We start from the raw sequence: 23241 nt of genomic DNA, 5'->3' as shown, positions 1-23241 counted from the left end.
AAATGTCAATCATCGTGAGACGACATTTCGCATGTTACACCTATCTTGCCCTTACCTAATACGTCAATGTCACACTAAGACGTCAATGTCACACTAAGACGTCAATGTCACACGAAGACGTTAAAGGTCAAATTATCCATGATAATTTTGTCTTTGCTATTACTTTGCCTATTATTGTTTGATTTAGGAATAACCTGGCGCACGTGCTTCCATTATAAGACCACCTGTCACATATTAAACCTGTCCTCTACGTAAAAGGTCAAGGACACGCTTTAAGGTCAAAAGTTAAAGTTGGCCACGCAGCGGCACATTTTTTTTAGGCATATGTGCCTTGAGAACACATGTCTTGTTTATTTTGTGTTTTTTTGTGAAAACTTTTTTAAACTTATTCTCGCGATTAGGTTTGCGCCTATCGCAACTGAAATATCGGAAACCGCAATTATTGGAGGCAACTCAGGCAAGTTCAAGCGATAAAAAGTTAAACTAGCCTAAAAATGAAACCCGTCACAAAAAAAGATAAATCTGCAACACATCGACAATGTAATTCATGCGCTTTATGGTGTAAGTAATTTCTTAATTTTATTTGTCCAGTGCTGATATAATGGAATAAAAATGTTGTAATGTTCGGCTGCATTAGTTTTTAGTTTTTGTTTGCATTTTACGATAATTAAATTTTGCATACGTAGCTTTAGTTCATTATACACGTGAAAAGTCGTGTTATGATGGATTTCATTTTAGCCAAGTAATTTAAAATTCCATCAATATATGGTAAAGAAATGGCAGATACAGGAATTTTCAATATGCTTTATTGCCAAATTTGATCTTCAACAACTAAGTGTGACCTCGACCTTTAAAGAAGGGAGACGGGAGCTACACGTGACTCGTTATATTTATGATGGTGGACACTTAAGCAAAGTTGTTAAAAAAATCCATCAACATGGCAAAGTTATAGCTGAGACAGAAAATTTCGCACAGACGTACAGACGGACAAGGCGACTGCTATTTGCCGCCTTTTTCAAAAACGGACATAAACCAATCGAACCTCGAATAATAATTAAGTACAAACAAATAATACACACGAGTAAAGTGAAGTATCATGAATAACTGTGCAGTCAATAAGGAGTAACTTAGTCAATCATATATTCAATATAAATAAGAGTTGTCTCACGTATTATATTTTTTTTATTTTGTGAAGACTGGTAAAAGGGGTTTTCTTATATTTGACCTATTGAACTTGTTTTTGAAGCACGTCGCCTAGATCATACTGGGTCTAGAAAAGGATAAGACAAACATTCGGACCGTATTTCATCAAGATATAGTTATAAATGCGGCCTTTAAAGCGGGAACAAGTTTTTTTTTCTAAAGTGTGACCTTGTGTCTAGATAATTTCTAGAGTAAGATTATCATCAGGATTGACTTAAAGTGTCGTCTGAAGAGTGGTAACGAGCTTTAAACGTTCACGACTCACACCGCATACTTGACACCGCACGACGACAGACGCCGAACATAGGGAAATCCCAAAAGCTCATCTTACGCACTTCGTGCTCAGGAGAAATAACAATCAACAAGGACAAACATGCAGCATTTGATTATATTTATTTCCTTCATCACTGCAATACACCTCAAAACGCTGTTGGTTACATAGTCTATCACACTTGAACATTACACTTTGTACGCAAGCACGTCTGCATGTCGTCATGGCAGGGTTTTCCATTACACGTCTGTGGCAGGTGCATAGGCGAGTCCTGGCACGGCAATATACATGCGTGGTACGTCTCCATACAGCCCGCTCTACACTTCACACTGGCGAAGCCATGGTCAACCACCATCAGTGAAACCATTAGCACGGCCACAACGGTTTTTAACGAAGAGTTCATTCTGTGCAAAAACAACGACATTTTCAGTATAGTTATTATCCAATTGTTCCTTCTTAGTTTGATAAATTTTGAATAATCATTTTGAGTTACAATTGTCATTCTTAAATAACAGTAAAGAAAACGCTTTAGCCGCCTAGTTCAAGAGCAAATAACTTAGGTAGGCGAGGACAGCTTGCGATGAAAATTGTACCTGTAACGTCTGTCTTACATGGTGATGATATATTTGATGTTAAGATCATTCGATTGAAAAATGCGTAAGTTCGCAAAAAAAACATATGAAATTTAATGCCGTTATGTTATACTGGCAACACAACCTTCCAACAATTCAAACACTGGATGGTATGAGTTATGTCATATAATATGTTTTCATAGTTTAAATAAATAAAAAGCGTTCACAACCTAGGTGTGTTGTTTAGCTGCATTACATTGAAACATTATATGCGTGAGAAACTTTGTGATATAACTAATATGTTGTTCGTTTGCTATTAACTGTACGAAGATATGTCATGCGCCGATTTGTTATGTTTTAGAAAAAGGTAAGAAATACACCTCACATTGTTTTACCTGAGTCGTAATGTTAACAAATTGAAAGACATCAACGATATTCTTCAACATATTGGACAAGCAAAAATTGACTTACCTCATGTTATATTTTCTGAGTCGGTAGAATGTCTATCCCTACTACGAGAGTTGTGCTGATGATTATATACACCTGCCGTAAAGATCCAACGTCAGTAAAGCGTTGCGAGTTCTCCGTATGCGTGCTGTAAACAACTTGTTTTGAAATATGCAAGCGTGAAATAACAGTGACTGATGGACACAAGCTTTATTTTATCATAGTTAAAGGGACATGTTCACAGTTTGGTAAATTGACAATTTTTTTCCAAAAAAGTCATAGTTTCAAACAATATAATATGACACTATATTCATGAAAGCAAACTTATACTTTTGACTCAGACTGTTTTATCCAGTTTTTACCTTCAACAACCTTTTACATAACTGCAGCAGACCCGAATGGGTACATTTCATTTATTTCATTGGCTTATTTGAGCAAAATCACCAATACCATTGGCAACATCATCGCGTCTTTGAAGTGTGGGATGTAACACTTTTCAGTGTAGGGAGATGCGGGCACATTTTGGTCAAATTACAATTACGCACTACAGATAAATTCCAGTCCAAAGACTTTCAGGGTCAAAGCTGGGTCCGTAAATCGCTAGGGGAAGACGGAATGTACTGTTTATAAACGCCTTGTGTTGATAACACAATATAGTTTTCCATATATCAAATGACACGATTTTTAGGAAAATAAATTAATTAAAACCTATCGGTAAATTCCACTTGTCTTGCATTGTAAGAAATGGGTCTTATATAGTAAAATAATATATTATGCTGCCAGCGTTGCTCCTGCCCAGCCTGCGCATCCGCACAGTCTTGTCAGGATATGTATACTGAATAGGCTTCACTGGAGATACAAACCTTGCGAGCTTTTTTATAGCGGAAAGCATAGCCCCTGACTAGACTGCGCAAGTGCATATGCAATAAGGCCGATATTCGCATTACGTGGATTTAACAGTGTCGTTTAAAGGCGTGGAAAGAAAAATGCGTCTTAGTAAAAAATCAACGTACCACATGGTTGGATCACGAAGACATACATTCATAATAAACCATGTTAGGACACATATGATGTGATTTTACGTAGTAAAATTCGTATCTACCAAAAACCAGTATTTGGTTTAATAAACGTGCAGTTGATGACAAACATTTCATCCGGTATATATGCAACTTTTTAGTGAAAAGAGAACACAACAATACTTAGACATTTTTTTTAAATTTAATAACTTAGAACTGTCAATTTTCTACCTTTATTTCAAAGTCAGGATATACACCAAATATCCTTATTCACCCGAGTAGGCGCACTTTTGTATATGCCTCTAAGATTAGTTAAACTATTCCAAATATTCGAGTTTTGTTATTAAATGCATTTAATTACATTAAATAAATATGTGAACGGGTCCCTTTAAGATTTAATGTTCTCGTCTGAGTTAACAGGTCTGTTAAGAAGTATTTGTACTTCACAGTTCACACAAATGAATAATGAAGCGTCACTTAAGTACAATGTATATGTTTTTTGTTTATAACAACGGATGATTAACGATGACATATGAACAAAGACGTGTCCGTCGGTTTTCCGAAGGTAAACGTGGAGTTGCGCTCACTTGTTCATCCTAATATAATTCTTGTTAATTTTGTTTTGAGTGAAACGTTTAATGTCACATGCATACTCAAATATATAACGTCAAAATAACAATAAGTTTCAATTTGGAATAGACCTTAACATTGTTACCGTTAGTTCAGACTGGAAGTGTTATGTAGTTTTTTTGTCGAGTTTTACGACACACTTTTGATTTTTTTTCGAAAATTTTTATTTCCATTTTTATGACAATGTCATACTTTAAATCCAAATGTCAAAAGAAGCATTGTTTGCTAAAATACGGCTTCTTCAAGCTATAATTTCGATAAGTTTTTAAGGATTTCAAAACAACTTGGCACATATGTTAACACGTGCCACAACAATTACTACAGACACAAATAAAAGCAACAAATTTCTTTCCTTAAGGTCACGGTCATACTTCAAGGTCAAAGGTTGAAAATAGCACTTTAGTGATCAATAAATTTAATTTGAATTTTGTTTCTCAAGTATTTACTTGACTTACGTAACTTGACTTATTCCCTTGAACTCCTTATGGAGCATAGGGCGTCGGCAACAATCATCCAGCGTACTCTGTTTTGGGCTGTTTTCTTTAGCTCTCCCCATGACATGTTGCAGTTCTTCATTTCTTCCTAACAGGGATGCTGCTTTCCAGACCGGCCTTATCAGAACCGCCTGTTGCTGACACAACACTGCCAAGGTAGGTGATGGAGTCCATCTTCTTGAGCTCTTTGTCTTCTAGGGTAATAGGCTTCTGCTGTTTCTTGTTATCGACCATGGTCTCTGTCTTTTCGAGGTTAATTTGCAGTCCTGATTTTGCTGCTTCTCTGGTAGGGTTGTCTGTTTTCTTTTGCATGTGTTGGAAGCATTGGGACATCAGGTACAAGTCATATGCAAAGTCGAGGTCCTCCAAGGTCTGTGTCAGTGTCCACTGGATTCCGGTCTCCCGCATGACTCAATCCACCAAAAGCAGGAATATCATCGTTGACAGCATGCATCCTTGGCGGAATCCTGTAGATTTACAAAGTCCCCTGTCAGTTTGCAATTGTGGATCATCTGGCATGTGGCGGCCTCTTAAAGTTGCTGAATCAGGTTTACAAATGTTGGCGGGATTCCATAGTGATGGAGGAGCCTCCAAATGGTCTCTCTGTTAATACTGTCGAACGCTTGGCGGAAGTCTACAAAGTTTCGGTACAGCATTGACTGCCACTCCAGGGACTGTACAATCATTACTCTAAGCGTGGCGATCTGGTCGGTGTACGACTTGTCTTTTCTGAAGCCAGCTTGTTCTGGTCTGAGTCTTTTGTCGACTGCATCTTAAGTCGCTCCAAGATGATGCGGGCTAGTATCTTGCTTGGCACTGACAGTAACATGATGCCTCGCAAATTTTTGCAGAGTCCGAGGTCTCCTTTCTTTGAAAGTTTCGCCAGGTGTCCTTCTTGCCAATCTGCTGGGACTCTTCCATCTGCCCAGATTTTCTGCAGTAGGGGCAGAAGCATGGTTTTCGTGGTGGAAGAGTCTGTCTTTTGTGCTTCTGTTGGATATCCATCTGGTCCAGGTTCTTTGTTGCTTTTCAGCGCCTGCAAGGCTTTTTGGATCTCAGCTTATGTTGGAGGGTTGGTTTTGACTCTGAATGGAGTGTCTGCAGGAGGGAAATCCGGTCTCTCTGATGGTTGAGGTCGGTTTAAAAGGTTCTTAAAATGTTTGGCTCATCGATGTCTCTGGTTTTTCTCCTTAGAATGATAGAATGTCCCTCGCTGTCTTTGACTGGTTTGATTTGGTTGGACTTCTTTGTAGAGAGAGTTCTGGTGATCTTGTACAGAGTGCTGATGTCTCTCTTTTCATCTGTCTGTTCTGCTTCTGTTGCCAGGGTGTCATAGAAGACTCTCTTGTCTGTCCTGGCACTTTTCTGTACTTCTTTGTTCATGCTAGTGAATTCTTCCTGGAGCATTTTCTTTTCATCTTCATTCTTGTTGTTGTTTATTTCTATTTATGTCTCGCCTGTTCTGTATCAGGTTCCTGACGTTTCCGGAGAGCCATTCTTTAAAAGGGCTTGCTCTTTTCCCAGGACTTCCTGACACGAGTCTTTGTATATGTTCCTCAGGCAGCTCCAATGTTCGTCCAGTGGCATTTCTTCTGTCACCATACCACAGGCCTCAAATCTGTTTTCAAGAGAAACTGAGATGGAATCATTGAAACCTGTTTTCTTGAGTCTTTTGATGTTGAATCTAGCCTGAGGTCTATCAGCTGAGTCTCTGAAGGCCCGTAGCTTGTTCTTGATGACTCCCATTACTAGTTGGTGGTCTGAAGCTACTTCGGCTCCTTTTTTTGTAGGCTGTGTCCTGCAGGCTGGATCTCCACTTTCTTGAGATAGTGATGTAGTCTAGCTGGTTTCTTGTCTTGCCATCTGGTGATATCCAGGTTACTTTGTGGATGTTTTTGTGTTGAAACGTGCTGCCGCCAATGACCAGGTCATTGAAGGCACAAAAGTCTGTGAACAGTTCGCCATTTTCGTTCATATATCAGAGTCCGATGGCATGTGTACCCATGATCAATTCCTTACCTGTGTTGTCTTTCCCTATCTTAGCGATCATGTCACTCATCAGTAGCTTGACGTCTCTCTTGGCTAGTTTGTCGACTACTGTTTGCAGTGCGTCGTAGAATGTTTCCTTTGTCTCTTCATCTGCATTGTTAGTGTGGGCATAGCACTGTGTGATGGTAACTTTCCTCCCTTAAGAGTTGAATCTTGCTGTCATGATTCTGGAGGAAACTGGCTGCCACTCCATGAGTGCGTTTGCAGCTGCAGGGGACATCATTATGGCAGCTCCTTCTGTGTGATCATGGTTTTCTTCCACACGTCCCGAGTACAGGATCTTCTCTCCAGCTGATAATGTGGTCAGACCGGATCCATTCCATCTACTTTTACAGATTCCTAGTACTTGGATGTTGTAGCGCTTCAACTCATTTGCTATATTGACTGTTGCTTCGGTTTCTGTAGCGGGGTACTTGTTCCGGGGTGGGTTTGCTAGCCCAACGCCAAATCTTCATCCTTTCGCATATGGGGCTTAGGACCGTCTATGGCGGAATTCTCAAGTGTTTAAGGACTTAATAAACCTTCGCACAAAAATATAAAAGATAGCTCTGCCAGTTCAAAGGTCAAGCATGAGCCGCTTAATTGAAAATGTACTAGATGTAGTTATACTTTACCAATTACATTGTATATGGCACATTATGTGCTAAACTAAATAAGGTCATGTGTTGAGCATAAGAACCCGATGGTAACATTTAATGTTGAAGTAAAAAAACAAGTCAATAGTTAAATGTATTTAGTGTTGTAATTCAAATTCATTACTGAGTTATAATTCTGAGTGCCACAAACATTTTTTGTATTTTATATCCGATACGTGTGAAGACAACACGTAATACATACATCTAATCACTTACACAAAACGTGCATCACCAATTCCGACACGGGGTGGTAGTGACGAAAAATAACAATAGAACAGAAAAAGCGTAATACACAAGTCTAATCACGTATAAAGACAATGGGTATTGGGGGTGATATACACGTCTAATCACTTATAAAGACAATGGTAACACACACGTCTAATCACTTATAAAGACAATGGTAACACACACGTCTAATCACTTATAAAGACAATTAGTAATGCACACGTCTAATCGATTATAAAGACAATGAGTGATACACATGTCTTATCACTTATAAAGACAATGAGTAATACACACGTCTTATCACTTATAAAGACAATGAGTAAAACACACGTCTTATCACTTATAAAGACAATGAGTAAAACACACGTCTTATCACTTATAAAGACAATGAGTAATACACACGTCTAATCACGTATAAAGACGATGAGTATTGGGGGTAATAAACACGTCTAATCACTTATAAAGGAAATGGTAATACCCACGTCTAATCACTAATAAAGGAAATTAGTAATTCACATGTCTTGAGGCACGATCTAAATAATATTAAATTGCTTTCATTTTCTTCATAATTTCATCAATATAATAATGTTGCTTGACATATATCTACCGGAACAGAGAGAATTGTTTTAATAATGTATATATCTATATGAAATTATGTCAAAATTTTCTTTGGTTTGCATGTAAAATTTATATTTCCATTGGCCATTTCAAGCCAAAACAAAAGAACGTCGTGGAGCTACAGTGATGAAACTTATAAATCAGTAGATGAACTTGCGCATCTCCACAGTTTGAGACCGTTCGGATGTTTTTAGATATATATTGTTTAATGTGTTTTAATGTGTCGTGCGTTTTTGAAGATATTAAACTGCTATGGTTACGCACTGTGAGCTTGCGCACCTCCATTTGTTTGGTCATATCTGAGCAAAATGTACATTTTTTAACTTGTGTTTTGATGCTTAAGTTGAAAAACACAACAAGCATATTAATCTTACTGTGAACTTGCACACCTCTGTTTTTAGATCTACTTTTTATACAAAATATTAATTATGGTCCCTTTTATCCTTAAATGCCTTTTTGACGATGCTGGAACAGCAGCGTCCAAGGTATCATAATCGTAGAAAAATTTCTCACAATGGCGACCTATGTAAAAGACCGAGCCAGTCCGATTGAAATAACTCGATTTTTCAGTTACTTCCCTTTTGCATTCGCCACTGCGTAGGAGATTGCTCGTCATTGATTACATTCTCCTAGCAGAGTTGTCGTTCGTGTTTCAACATTCAACAATGGCCGCCCCCATGAGAGTCTCGAGTCAAAACTTTCTTACTGCATAAATTGGCTTGTTTCGCTATTTAGAAGCTGTCATTTATGATATATGAATTATTTATTCACTACATCTCCGCTAATGACAACAAAGGATGGAATTCGAAGGATATATTCGGTGTGAATGGATCACTTTCTATGGCTTCGCCCATAAGAGACTTGATAACACTCGTGTCAAAACTTTCTTACAGCTTTAATCGGCTTGTTTCGCTATTTAGTAATGCAACAATTAATGGAATTCGAAGGATATAATCATTGTGAATGAAGCACTTTCTGGATCTCGACAGTTTGACAAGGCAAAACTGGCATACTGATGATACTGGTATTTTTAGTTATCAATTTAAGTCACATTTTGCTTTATAAATTTTGTTTAAGCATTTTGCGACTTATTGAATGGCTATGATACCCGATATCAACATGTCATATGGGATTTGCATATCACCAAGCTGTCCTGAAATGCAACATTGAATACAAACTATTTACTCAAATTACTGGTAAGTATGAATTCTTTCTATTTAAGTAGTTGATGTCATTACAGTCCAAATAATTAGACGTAATTTACCGTTTAGTCCATGTATATTGACCTCATATTTATAGGAGTAGATATTATGTTAAAAGGGGCCTTTTCACAGATTTTGACATGTTATGAAGTAAGTCAGTAAATGCTTTATATTGATAAATGTAAACATAGGATATTAAAAGCTCCAGTTAAAAATCCAGAATAAAATTCTTTAAAAAAAAGTAGTCCGCAGCAGGGCTCGAACCAGTGACCCCCTTAGTCCTGGAGTAAAAACGCATTAGCCTGCTCAACTATTCTGCCAAGTATAAATGGTTGACGTATTTTATACCTAGTATAAGCAATCTTCGTAGTTTCACACAATTAAACAACAACAACATAACTCTCCAAATTATTCAATCGTTACGCGTTGCAACGCTTTATAATTTTTAAATCGTTAAAAGATGCATATAATGGCTATATTAGACCATGGTAAATGTTCAGTAATACTGTTTCCTAAAAATAACCTAACTAAAACGAAAATTTGCAAATCCGATACAACTTTTTTCAATTTTTGTCAATTTACCAAAACGTGAAAAGATCCCTTTAAAGTTAAATTAACCATATCCCAGTAAAAGAGACATTGAGGCGATTGTGGCCAGTTTAGATCCAGTTTAGCCTGCAGTTGCTTGAAAGCTGTTTGCTTAAGAGCGGTTTTCTGACAATGACAAATAATTTAATTGGATACATATTAGACTGCCCTTTTCCTGTGACCTGGCTAATTAAATTCAGAAGCCTGGTAACAGTTTAACGTTAATGTTACCAATGTGTCAGACCAGGGCCTGGATTTTGAAATCTAGGACATGCATGGTCAGAAGATGTCATTAAAGATTATACATTTTTTTCAAACACATACAAATGCATACAAATATAAATAGTAAAATGCACTAAGTCGGAAGGCATTTGACTTCGGCTGGCGCCTTGGCACACCAGGTGTTTCGGTTGCAATAGTTTGATGGACTCACTACTTGGATGTGTAGTTACATTATTTACAGTTTATCAAACAGTATTTAGCATGAACCAATGATTTTTTCTAACATAAATTATTGATGTAAAATGCTTGAAGGAATAATATTTAAGGTTTAAGAAGGCATTTTCTTTTTGTTTTAAAGGATATCTTTGAAAATTATATTTTTCATGATTTTTTTGGCTACAAGGGGTAATGCATTTTTTAAAAATGTGATTGATATTCTGACAAAAACTGGTACCATGAGTAGCATGAAACAATATTTTTTTTAAACATTTGTAATCGATGAAAAATGATTGCAAAAATAATATCTAAGGTCAAATAAAGCATTTTTATGCCCCCCTTCGAAGAAGAGGGGGTTTATTGCTTTGCACATGTCTGTCGGTCTGTCGCTCCGTCCACCAGGTGGTTTTCCGGATGATAACTCAAGATCGCTTGGGCCTAGGATCATGAAACTTCATAGGTACATTGATCATGACTCGCAGATGACCCCTATTGATTTTCAGGTCACTAGGTCAAAGGTCAAGGTCACATTGACAAAAAACATATTCACACAATGGCTGTCACTACAACGGAGAGCCCATATGGGGGGGGGGGGCATGCATGTTTTACAAACAGCCCTTGCTTATTTTATTTTAATAGGTTACTCTGAAAATTCTATTTTTCATGATTTTTTTTGCAACAAGGTGTTATGAAATTTAAAAAAAATTTACGGGATTTTTAGACCAAAACTGTACTATGATAATACTATGATGCACTGCGCTAAAACATTTATAATTATATTGTTTATTCTTGAAAATGTATTCCCCCTATTCACTAAAAATAACACTTTTGATCAGAAAATTCATTTTTAATGATGTTTACTTTTATTTTCAAGAATCATAATGCCTCTTTTTAGTTGTATTTAGCCACAAGTTCTTGTCAGCCACTTAAGGGTTATATGTTGCCTTTCTTTTACTAAATGCAAAATAAATCTACACTTTGAGACATTAATAAAATATTTTATGTCTTTACAACACCGACAGGCTAATAAATTTATATATCAAGTACTTCCATACTAACAGGACCATTCTAGGCGGGCAACCTAGCAACCTTGATTTGTTCATATCTTCCTATCAATCTGTTATATGTGTTATGAGTCATTTGTTAGGAGAACATTTAATGTTTGTTATAACTTTTAAATAATTCAATGTTCAAAGTGATATTGTTATTGACCGATAAACCAACATACTGATTAAAAGGGAATATTTTATTAATTATTTGCATTTTATCTTACATGAGAAATATTTGCCTAAATGTTTTTCAAACTATAGAGAAATCTATATACAATTAATAATTGACGACGTTTAACAAAAAAAAGAAATAGTAAAATGGTTTCCGGATGATAACTCAAGAACGCTTATGCCTAGGATCATGAAACTTCATAGGTACATTGATCATGACTCGAAGATGACCCCTATAAATTTTCAGGTCAAAGGTCAAGGTCACAGTGACCCGAAACAGTAAAATGGTTTCCGGATGATAACTCAAGAACGCTTATGCCGAGGATCATGAAACTTGAAAGGTAGATTGATCATGACTCGCAGTTGACCGCTATTGATTTTCAGGTCACTATATCAAAGGTCAAGGTCACGGTGACCTGAAATAGTAAAATGGTCTCCTGATAAAAACTCAAGAACACTTATGCCTAGGATCATGAAACTTCATGTGTACATTGATCATGACTCGCAGATGACCACTATTGATTTGAGATCACTAGCTCAAGGTCAAGGTCGCGGTGACCCGAAATAGTAAAATGGTTTCCGGATGATAAATCAAGAACGCTTATGCCTAGGATCATGATACTTCATAGGTTCATTGATAATGACTCGTAGATGAACCCTATTGATTTTCAGGTCACTAGGTGAAAGGTCAAGTTCACGGTGACCTGAAATAGTTAAATGGTTTCCGGATGATAACTAAGAACGCTTATGCCTAGGATCATGAAACTTCATAGATACATTGATCATGACTCGCATATGACCCCATTTGAGGTCACTAGGTCAAAAGTCAAGGTCACGGTGACCGGAAATAGTTTAATGGTTTCCGGATGATAACTCAAGAACGCTTATGCCTAGGATCATGAAACTTCATAAATACATTAATCATGACTCGAAGATGATCTCTATTTAATTTCAGGTCACTTTGTCAAAGGTCAAGGTCATGGTGACCCGAAATAGTAAAATGGTTTCAGGATGATAACTCAAGAACATTTATGCCTAGAATCATGACACTATATAGGTACATTGATCATGACTCGCAGATGACCCCTAATGATTTTCAGGTCACTAGGTCAAAGGTCAAGGTCACAGGGACTCAACTTTGAAAAATGGTTTCCAAATGATAAGTCAAGAATGCTTACGCCTATGATCATGAAACTTCTTAGGTACATTCATCATGACTCGCAGATGACCCCTATTGACTTTCAGGTCACTAGGTCAAAGGTCAAGGTCACAGTGACTTGACTCAGTAAAATGGTTTCCGGATGATAACACAAGAAAGCTTACGCCTAGGATCATGAAACTGCATAGGTACATTGATCATGACTCGCAGATGACCCCTATTGATGTTCAGGTCATTAGGTCAAAGGTCAAGGTCACAGTGAGTCAAAACAGTTTAATGATTTCCGGATGATAACTCAAGAATGATTACGTCTAGGATAATGAAACTTCATAGGTACATTGATCATGACTTGCAGATTACCCCTATTGATGTTTAGGTCACTAGGTCAAAGGTCAAGGTCAAAGTGACTCAAAGCAGTAAAATAGAATCCAGATGATATCTCAAAAATGCTTACGCCTAGGACCATTAAACTTTATAGGTACATTGATCATGACTGGTATATAACCCTTATTGATTTTAATATCACTTGATCAAAGGTCAAGGTCACAGTGACTCATAACAGTAAAAAGGTTTCCTGATGATAACTCAAGAAAAGCAAGGCCTAGGATCATGAAACTTTATAGGTAAATTGATCATGACTGGTAGATAATCCCTATTGATTTTCAGGTCACTAGGTCAAATGTCAAGGTCACAGTTACAAAAAAATGTATTCACACAATGGCTACCACTACAACTGACAGCCCATATGGGGGGCATGCATGTTTTACAAACAGCCCTTGTTTGTCTTATGTTGGTAAATGTTCATCTCTGTCAATTCTAGGTTAAGTTTGAAAGTAGATCATATGTGGTCCAAACTAGGTCAACAAACCAAATCACAGAAAAGGTTAGTGAACACTCCAGAGGTCACATTTTCTTCCAGATCTTCATGAAAATTGGACAGAATTGAATGTTATCTCGATGAAATAAAGTTTCAGTTTGAAAGTTGGTAGTTTGTCAAAAAGTAGGTCATTATGTTAAAATATAGAAAACTTCCTTTACCTTTCTTCAGGTCACATTATCTTCCTGATTTTCATGACAATTGCTTACAATGTCCATCTTAATCAAATCAAAAGCTGAATTTGCAAGTTGGTCCTGGCAGGCTAAAGCAAGGTTACAACTTAGTCAAATCATACACAAGTTTTTGACACTATAGAAGGAGTTTTGGGTGAGCGATACAGGGCTATCTTGTTTTAGAACAGCCTGTAGTAAGAAAGGAAAGGTGTTGTATTTGTTTCAAAAGTAACATTTTATTGTTATTGGAAGTAACTGAGCAAATATATGATGTCATAGTTTTGGTTATTTTGCTCACTTGTTATGATGTGACAAGGTGAGCTTTTGTTATCACTCTTTGTTGTATTTTATCCAAAGTTTATTGTGAACACATAAGATATCATTTTACAATGTTTAAATTTGGGTGTCACCTCTTTGCCAGATTCTTATGAAACTAGTCACCTCTATGTCATTTTTGGTTTCATATTCTATCAAAAATTAGGGAACTAGGTCAAATATAAGAAAAGGTCTGTTAATACTTAAGTGGTCACATTCTCTCTCTGATCCACTTGTAAATTGGTTAGAACATTATTTTAAATGATTTCAAAGTCAAGCATGAAAGTAGCATATTTAACATTTAGGTCACAAGGTCAAGTCTCAGTGATTAACAGGTCACGTTCCAAAGTGGGTCATGTGCTTCCAAGCAGTTGATCAATAACTAAAATCATTAAAATCCACGTTAAAACTTACATGTTTTACCTGATCTTCATGGCAGTTGATCAGAATGTTCAAATAAATAAAAGTAGGATCTAGGTAACAAGACTCAACTAGATCGGATAGACGCAAATAGTTTGTTCATACTCACAATGCCTTTTTTTTCTAGATCTTCATGAAAAATTTGTTAACACCACTAGGAAACAATCAGTTTCAGGTGAGCCACATTGTGCTGTTAAAGCTATCTATGTATAGTATAGATTGTTACAAAACCTTGTTTATCAATAAAAATAAATGAAAAAAATGGCTTTCTAAAACTTGTAGTCTTGGATGATATATTCATCAACTTGTAATCTACGACAATCTTTTGAGAAGAAAAACAAAGTTTGATTATTATTATACTCCAACATACTGTGATTGGGGGCTAGCACAAGAATTCTCAATTATGTTCCTCGAAAAATGGGTTAGCATAGTGTTGCTGTTTTATCCAGTTGTCTGGACCATTTCTCCCAAAAGAATTTTAAGTTCAAATATGAGATATTTAGGTAAATAAATTTCAGTGAACTTGATTGAAGGGATGAAGTGTCCAAGAACGAAAACGATTGCACCACAACCATTAACTATTGACCTGCAGATAAATGACAAGCGATAAAAATTACACAATTGCGGTGATGTAGATTAACTTAAATGGATGCTTATTTATGTTATGCTTTCCGGTGATTTATACAGAAATATCAGTGAAATAAACTGGTACTTGACTTTTTTAAACAGTGAAAAATAACAGTGGAAATATCGATATTTTTCGCATTTTTTCTGGGAAAATCGATTTGCCACCGAATCCAACAAATATCCTCTATATATCCATCCTCTTCAAAAGCATCGTCAAACCAGTACTTTCAGTACTTTGATTAAATACGTGTGCCGCGCGTATCTCTACATCATCTGCTGCCAGACTGATACAGCTTCACATACGAAATAGTTTCGTCATTAAAAGTGTTAGGGCACTTGTTCAACAAAAATATAATACATTTTTAACTTGTGTCACTATAGAAGTTTTTCTGCTATAGTAAGAAAACTTTATGAACATATGAAGTAATGTGAACTTTTTCTTAAATTTTTGTAGTGTTCATACACAAATAGAATCCACGTGTCCTACGCAAACATGCCCAGTGTATTTCTACACGTGTTATGAGTTTCTTGAGATATCAAGGTTTTGTTTTTATTGCAATGACAATAAACTTCAAATTTCGCGGGCTAAATTTAATGCACTTCAATCATGCGCAAAGTTTAATAAATTAAAACACTTAATTAATTTTGGGTTGAATACGTTCATTTCAAACTACCGGTAATGACAATCTGAAGGTTAGTAATACCTCCACATGCCAAATTGTCATGTTAACACATGTTTCAAGAGATTATTGGTGGGATCAGTTTGATATACACATATTTGACATTTAGATAGTGACTGGACGATAACGGATTGAACACTGGCTTGCTAGGCGGTTCGTCTGATGTCCATGAACCAGGTCCGTATCCGGAATTAAACCCGTAAGAACATACAACTTTTCGCGGCTTTGCACATAATAAAATGTTGTAAACAGAATTCAGGTCACTTTAGTTTAAAACAAGAGCACCGCCCAGCGGGTGCCAACGCTCGGCTGCGCGTGCAGTTTTGAATAAATGAAAGCTTGTCCGAAGAAATATTTATATATATATATATATATATATATATATATATATACAGTTTTGTATATATATTAGAGGTCACAGTGACCTTGACCATTGACCTAGTGACCCAAAAGTGGGTGTGGTGTGTAGAACTCATTCTGGTGCAGCTACGTATGAAGTTTCAAAGTTGTAGATGGAAGCACTTTGATTATAAAGCCAATGATAAGGTTATAGCACGACGTGGACGGCGGACGAGCTGGCTATGACAATACCTCGGGTTTTCTCCGAAAACAGTCGAGTTAATAATACATAACTCCTTTTAGTCAAGTTGTTTGCATGTATATCTCATGTAAACATGTGGAAACAAAACAATGTTTGCCGGAGGAAAAGAAACCATGATTGCTTAACAGCTTGTGAAAAATGTAAGTTCGTATTTGTATTAACAAATGATGGTCTGGCATATATGTATTTACAAGATATACAGATGCCCATATCCACGGCATCCTTTTTCCATGTATAACTTGCTTTTAGATTGCAAGGGTAAATGATAAATTCCACCGTCTGACGGGAATTTAGTTAGTTTGTGGTTATCTCCGCCGTCCGTCCTGGCCACTATCTCCTCCTACACTATAAGCACTAGAACCTTTCAACTTACAAACATGGTAGCTATGAGCATAATTTATGTGCGACACTGCATTATTTGGAATTTTGATCTGACCCCTGGGTCAAAAGTTGGGGTGTGGCCGGGTCAGAGATTTTCAGTCATTTTATGCCCCCGGTATGGTGCATTGGCCATAACGTTTGCACTATTGAAGATAGCAACTTGATTTTTGGCATGCATGTGTATCTCATGGAGCTGGTCATCCTTCAAGGTAAAAGGTAAAAAAAACAAATCCAAGGGAAGTAATAAGCGTTAAAGGGAGGTAAGTAATGAACCTACCAAATGATTTTTTTTTAAATAAATCAAAGCGGTGCAGGAGGCATTGTGTTTCTGACAAACACATCTCTCGTTTTACGTTATTTTACTTTAACTTCTTCATTTCTACACCGATTCACTTCCAATTGATACTGAACATCTCTTATGACAATCTGTACTGGGGGACCTATTGTTTTTGCCCCGTCGGTTTGTTGGTCTGCGTCAAACTTTTACATTGGCCATAAATTTTGCAATATTGATGATAGCAACTTGATATTTGGCATGCATGTTTATCACATGGAGCTAAACATTTTGAGTGGTGAAAGGCCAAGGTCATCCTTCATGGTCAAAAGATTTGGGGGGCATAATGTTTCACAAGCACATCTTGTTTTAAGCATTTTATTACTTTAAATAAGAATAAGAAGTAGCAAATGGATACATTAAAAAAAATACTAATACATAATTACATGTATAATCACAACATAACAGAAAAAAAGAAATAACTCATTCTGCTTTGACTTTTTAAATGACACAGACAAGTGATTTTGGTGAATAGGCAAATAGTATATAAAATTATGTATATTAATTTTTTTCATACTTTACAAGAATGGTTAAACCATAAAAACCAAGCTCTCATTGAGTTCTCTAGTAAACTCTCAAGTTTATTTGTAGAGCAAATGCAATTTAAAATGTAGTAAGAAAACTTGTATAAGTACTTGTCTCTACTGCTATAACAACTAGAGCTTTGTCACAGACGTGGTTAGAACATTATTTTAAATGATTTCAAAGTCAAGCATGAAAGTAGCATATTTAACATTTAGGTCACAAGGTCAAGTCTCAGTGATTAACAGGTCACGTTCCAAAGTGGGTCATGTGCTTCCAAGCAGTTGATCAATAACTAAAATCATTAAAATCCACGTTAAAACTTACATGTTTTACCTGATCTTCATGGCAGTTGATCAGAATGTTCAAATAAATTAAAGTAGGATCTAGGTAACAAGACTCAACTAGATCGGATAGACGCAAATAGTTTGTTCATACTCACAATGCCTTTTTTTTCTAGATCTTCATGAAAAATTTGTTAACACCACTAGGAAACAATCAGTTTCAGGTGAGCCACATTGTGCTGTTAAAGCTATCTATGTATAGTATAGATTGTTACAAAACCTTGTTTATCAATAAAAATAAATGAAAAAAATGGCTTTCTAAAACTTGTAGTCTTGGATGATATATTCATCAACTTGTAATCTACGACAATCTTTTGAGAAGAAAAACAAAGTTTGATTATTATTATACTCCAACATACTGTGATTGGGGGCTAGCACAAGAATTCTCAATTATGTTCCTCGAAAAATGGGTTAGCATAGTGTTGCTGTTTTATCCAGTTGTCTGGACCATTTCTCCCAAAAGAATTTTAAGTTCAAATATGAGATATTTAGGTAAATAAATTTCAGTGAACTTGATTGAAGGGATGAAGTGTCCAAGAACGAAAACGATTGCACCACAACCATTAACTATTGACCTGCAGATAAATGACAAGCGATAAAAATTACACAATTGCGGTGATGTAGATTAACTTAAATGGATGCTTATTTATGTTATGCTTTCCGGTGATTTATACAGAAATATCAGTGAAATAAACTGGTACTTGACTTTTTTAAACAGTGAAAAATAACAGTGGAAATATCGATATTTTTCGCATTTTTTCTGGGAAAATCGATTTGCCACCGAATCCAACAAATATCCTCTATATATCCATCCTCTTCAAAAGCATCGTCAAACCAGTACTTTCAGTACTTTGATTAAATACGTGTGCCGCGCGTATCTCTACATCATCTGCTGCCAGACTGATACAGCTTCACATACGAAATAGTTTCGTCATTAAAAGTGTTAGGGCACTTGTTCAACAAAAATATAATACATTTTTAACTTGTGTCACTATAGAAGTTTTTCTGCTATAGTAAGAAAACTTTATGAACATATGAAGTAATGTGAACTTTTTCTTCAATTTTTGTAGTGTTCATACACAAATAGAATCCACGTGTCCTACGCAAACATGCCCAGTGTATTTCTACACGTGTTATGAGTTTCTTGAGATATCAAGGTTTTGTTTTTATTGCAATGACAATAAACTTCAAATTTCGCGGGCTAAATTTAATGCACTTCAATCATGCGCAAAGTTTAATAAATTAAAACACTTAATTAATTTTGGGTTGAATACGTTCATTTCAAACTACCGGTAATGACAATCTGAAGGTTAGTAATACCTCCACATGCCAAATTGTCATGTTAACACATGTTTCAAGAGATTATTGGTGGGATCAGTTTGATATACACATATTTGACATTTAGATAGTGACTGGACGATAACGGATTGAACACTGGCTTGCTAGGCGGTTCGTCTGATGTCCATGAACCAGGTCCGTATCCGGAATTAAACCCGTAAGAACATACAACTTTTCGCGGCTTTGCACATAATAAAATGTTGTAAACAGAATTCAGGTCACTTTAGTTTAAAACAAGAGCACCGCCCAGCGGGTGCCAACGCTCGGCTGCGCGTGCAGTTTTGAATAAATGAAAGCTTGTCCGAAGAAATATTTATATATATATATATATATATATATATACAGTTTTGTATATATATTAGAGGTCACAGTGACCTTGACCATTGACCTAGTGACCCAAAAGTGGGTGTGGTGTGTAGAACTCATTCTGGTGCAGCTACGTATGAAGTTTCAAAGTTGTAGATGGAAGCACTTTGATTATAAAGCCAATGATAAGGTTATAGCACGACGTGGACGGCGGACGAGCTGGCTATGACAATACCTCGGGTTTTCTCCGAAAACAGTCGAGTTAATAATACATAACTCCTTTTAGTCAAGTTGTTTGCATGTATATCTCATGTAAACATGTGGAAACAAAACAATGTTTGCCGGAGGAAAAGAAACCATGATTGCTTAACAGCTTGTGAAAAATGTAAGTTCGTATTTGTATTAACAAATGATGGTCTGGCATATATGTATTTACAAGATATACAGATGCCCATATCCACGGCATCCTTTTTCCATGTATAACTTGCTTTTAGATTGCAAGGGTAAATGATAAATTCCACCGTCTGACGGGAATTTAGTTAGTTTGTGGTTATCTCCGCCGTCCGTCCTGGCCACTATCTTCTCCTACACTATAAGCACTAGAACCTTTCAACTTACAAACATGGTAGCTATGAGCATAATTTATGTGCGACACTGCATTATTTGGAATTTTGATCTGACCCCTGGGTCAAAAGTTGGGGTGTGGCCGGGTCAGAGATTTTCAGTCATTTTATGCCCCCGGTATGGTGCATTGGCCATAACGTTTGCACTATTGAAGATAGCAACTTGATTTTTGGCATGCATGTGTATCTCATGGAGCTGGTCATCCTTCAAGGTAAAAGGTAAAAAAAAACAAATCCAAGGGAAGTAATAAGCGTTAAAGGGAGGTAAGTAATGAACCTACCAAATGATTTTTTTTTAAATAAATCAAAGCGGTGCAGGAGGCATTGTGTTTCTGACAAACACATCTCTCGTTTTACGTTATTTTACTTTAACTTCTTCATTTCTACACCGATTCACTTCCAATTGATACTGAACATCTCTTATGACAATCTGTACTGGGGGACCTATTGTTTTTGCCCCGTCGGTTTGTTGGTCTGCGTCAAACTTTTACATTGGCCATAAATTTTGCAATATTGATGATAGCAACTTGATATTTGGCATGCATGTTTATCACATGGAGCTAAACATTTTGAGTGGTGAAAGGCCAAGGTCATCCTTCATGGTCAAAAGATTTGGGGGGCATAATGTTTCACAAGCACATCTTGTTTTAAGCATTTTATTACTTTAAATAAGAATAAGAAGTAGCAAATGGATACATTAAAAAAAATACTAATACATAATTACATGTATAATCACAACATAACAGAAAAAAAGAAATAACTCATTCTGCTTTGACTTTTTAAATGACACAGACAAGTGATTTTGGTGAATAGGCAAATAGTATATAAAATTATGTATATTAATTTTTTTCATACTTTACAAGAATGGTTAAACCATAAAAACCAAGCTCTCATTGAGTTCTCTAGTAAACTCTCAAGTTTATTTGTAGAGCAAATGCAATTTAAAATGTAGTAAGAAAACTTGTATAAGTACTTGTCTCTACTGCTATAACAACTAGAGCTTTGTCACAGACGTGACGAATACCCCCACATGCCGCATTGACACATAATATTTTGCATGTCGTCTTCACAAAAAAAGTGGACACCATGCTAAATTTTTAAAACGCACTAAGTGACTCCTTGACGTAGTTTTTGACCCAGAAAGGCCCATGTTTGATCTTGGCCTTAAGATCATCTCCATAAAACTTCTGACCAAGTTTGGTGAAGATCGGATGTAAACTACTTGAATTAGAGAGCGAACACCATGCTGAATGTTAAAAAACGCACTAAGTGACCCCGTGACCTAGTTTTAGGCCCGGAATGGCCCATGTTCAAACTTGTCGTAGAGATCATTTAGATAAAACTTGTGACCAAGTTTGGTGAGGATTGGATGAAAACTACTTGAATTAGAGAGCGAAAAACATGGTGAGGTTTAAAACGCACAAAGTGGCCCCGTGACCTAGTTTTTGATCCGGCATGACCCATATTCAAACTTGACCTAGACATCATCTAGGTACAACTTCTGACCAAGTTTGGTGAAGATTGGATGAAAACTACTTGAATTAGAGAGTGGACAACATTGTGATGTTTAAAACGCACTAAGTGACCCTGTGACCTTGTTTTTGATCCGGCATGACCCATATTCAAACTTGCCCTAGACATTATCAAGATACAACTTCTGACCAATTTTGGTGAAGATTAGATAAAAACTACTTGAATTAGAGAGCGGACAACATGGTGAGGTTTAAAACACACTAAGTGACCCCGTGACCTAGTTTTTGACCCGGCATGGCCCATGTTCGAACTTGACCTACACATCATCTAGTTACAACTTCTGACCGAGTGTGGTGAAGATCGGATTTTATTTACTTGAAATAGAGAGCGGACACCATGCTCAATGTGTAAAACATACTAAGTGACCCTGTGACCTAGTTTTTGATCTGGCATGGCCCATGTTCGAACTTGGCCCTCAGATCATCTAGATAAAACTTCTGACCAAGTTTGGTGAAGATCGGATGAAAACTACTTGAATAAGAGAGAGGACACCATGCTGAATGTTAAAAAACGCACTAAGTGACCCTGTGACCTAGTTTTTGACCCGGCAAGGCCCATGTTCGAACTTGGCCTTAAGATCATCTAGATACAACTTCTGACTAAGTTTGGTGAAGATCGGATGAAAACTACTTGAATTAGAGAGCGGACAACATGCTGAATGTTTAAAATGTACTTAGTGACCCCGTGACCTAGTTTTTGACCCAGCAAGGCCCATGTTTGAACTTGGCCTTAAGATCATCTAGATACAACTTCTGACCAAGTTTGGTGAAGATCGGATGAAAACTACTTGAATTAGAGAGCAGACAACATGCTGAATGTTTAAAACGCACTAAGTGACCCTGTGACCTAGTTTTTGACCCGGCAAGGCCCATGTTCGAACTTGGCCTTGACATCATGTCGATACAACTTCTGACCAAGTTTGGTAAAGATCGGATGAAAACTACTTGAATTAGAGAGTGGACACTTAATACGGACCGACAGACAGACAGACCGACCGACAGGCAAGTTCACTCCTATATACCCCCCTAAACTTCGTTTGTGAGGGTATAACAAGAGCACATCAAAGGTTATTACACAGAATAAATAATACAACACATATACAAGACAACAGGTATAAGACAACACTTAAAAATAAACTTGTGATTAATATTTATTGTAAACTTGTATCACTAACAGCGCATCAAAACAAACTTATTTTACGTAAAAATAGTTGTAAATTGTATCAAAATTCATCATTCTTATGGTTTTGTTGATCATCCCAGCAATTCCCATGATTGAAATACCCTACCGCACAATTGTGCCTACATAAATAAGTAGCTTCATTTAAGAGAAAAACAAAATGTAAAATACAACAAATATTTTACCTGAGAACATACAGATTGTTTACAATGATTCTTCTA

At 36.5% G+C, this 23241-nt stretch overlaps 1 long non-coding RNA gene across 1 annotated transcript; it reads right to left on the bottom strand.

The window, feature by feature from the left end:
* Positions 1–1583: 1583 nt before the first annotated feature.
* On the bottom strand, positions 1584–2658 carry LOC127878051 (uncharacterized). The gene is made up of 2 exons (XR_008048722.1): positions 2518–2658; positions 1584–1878 (listed from the first exon to the last, which is right to left on the bottom strand). It is a non-coding gene; the product is annotated as an uncharacterized LOC127878051 (long non-coding RNA).
* Positions 2659–23241: the final 20583 nt, after the last annotated feature.

This window comes from Dreissena polymorpha, chromosome 4, assembly GCF_020536995.1.
Source record: "Dreissena polymorpha isolate Duluth1 chromosome 4, UMN_Dpol_1.0, whole genome shotgun sequence".
Taxonomy (NCBI): domain Eukaryota; kingdom Metazoa; phylum Mollusca; class Bivalvia; order Myida; family Dreissenidae; genus Dreissena; species Dreissena polymorpha.
This window is presented reverse-complemented; position numbering and strand designations above follow the sequence as displayed.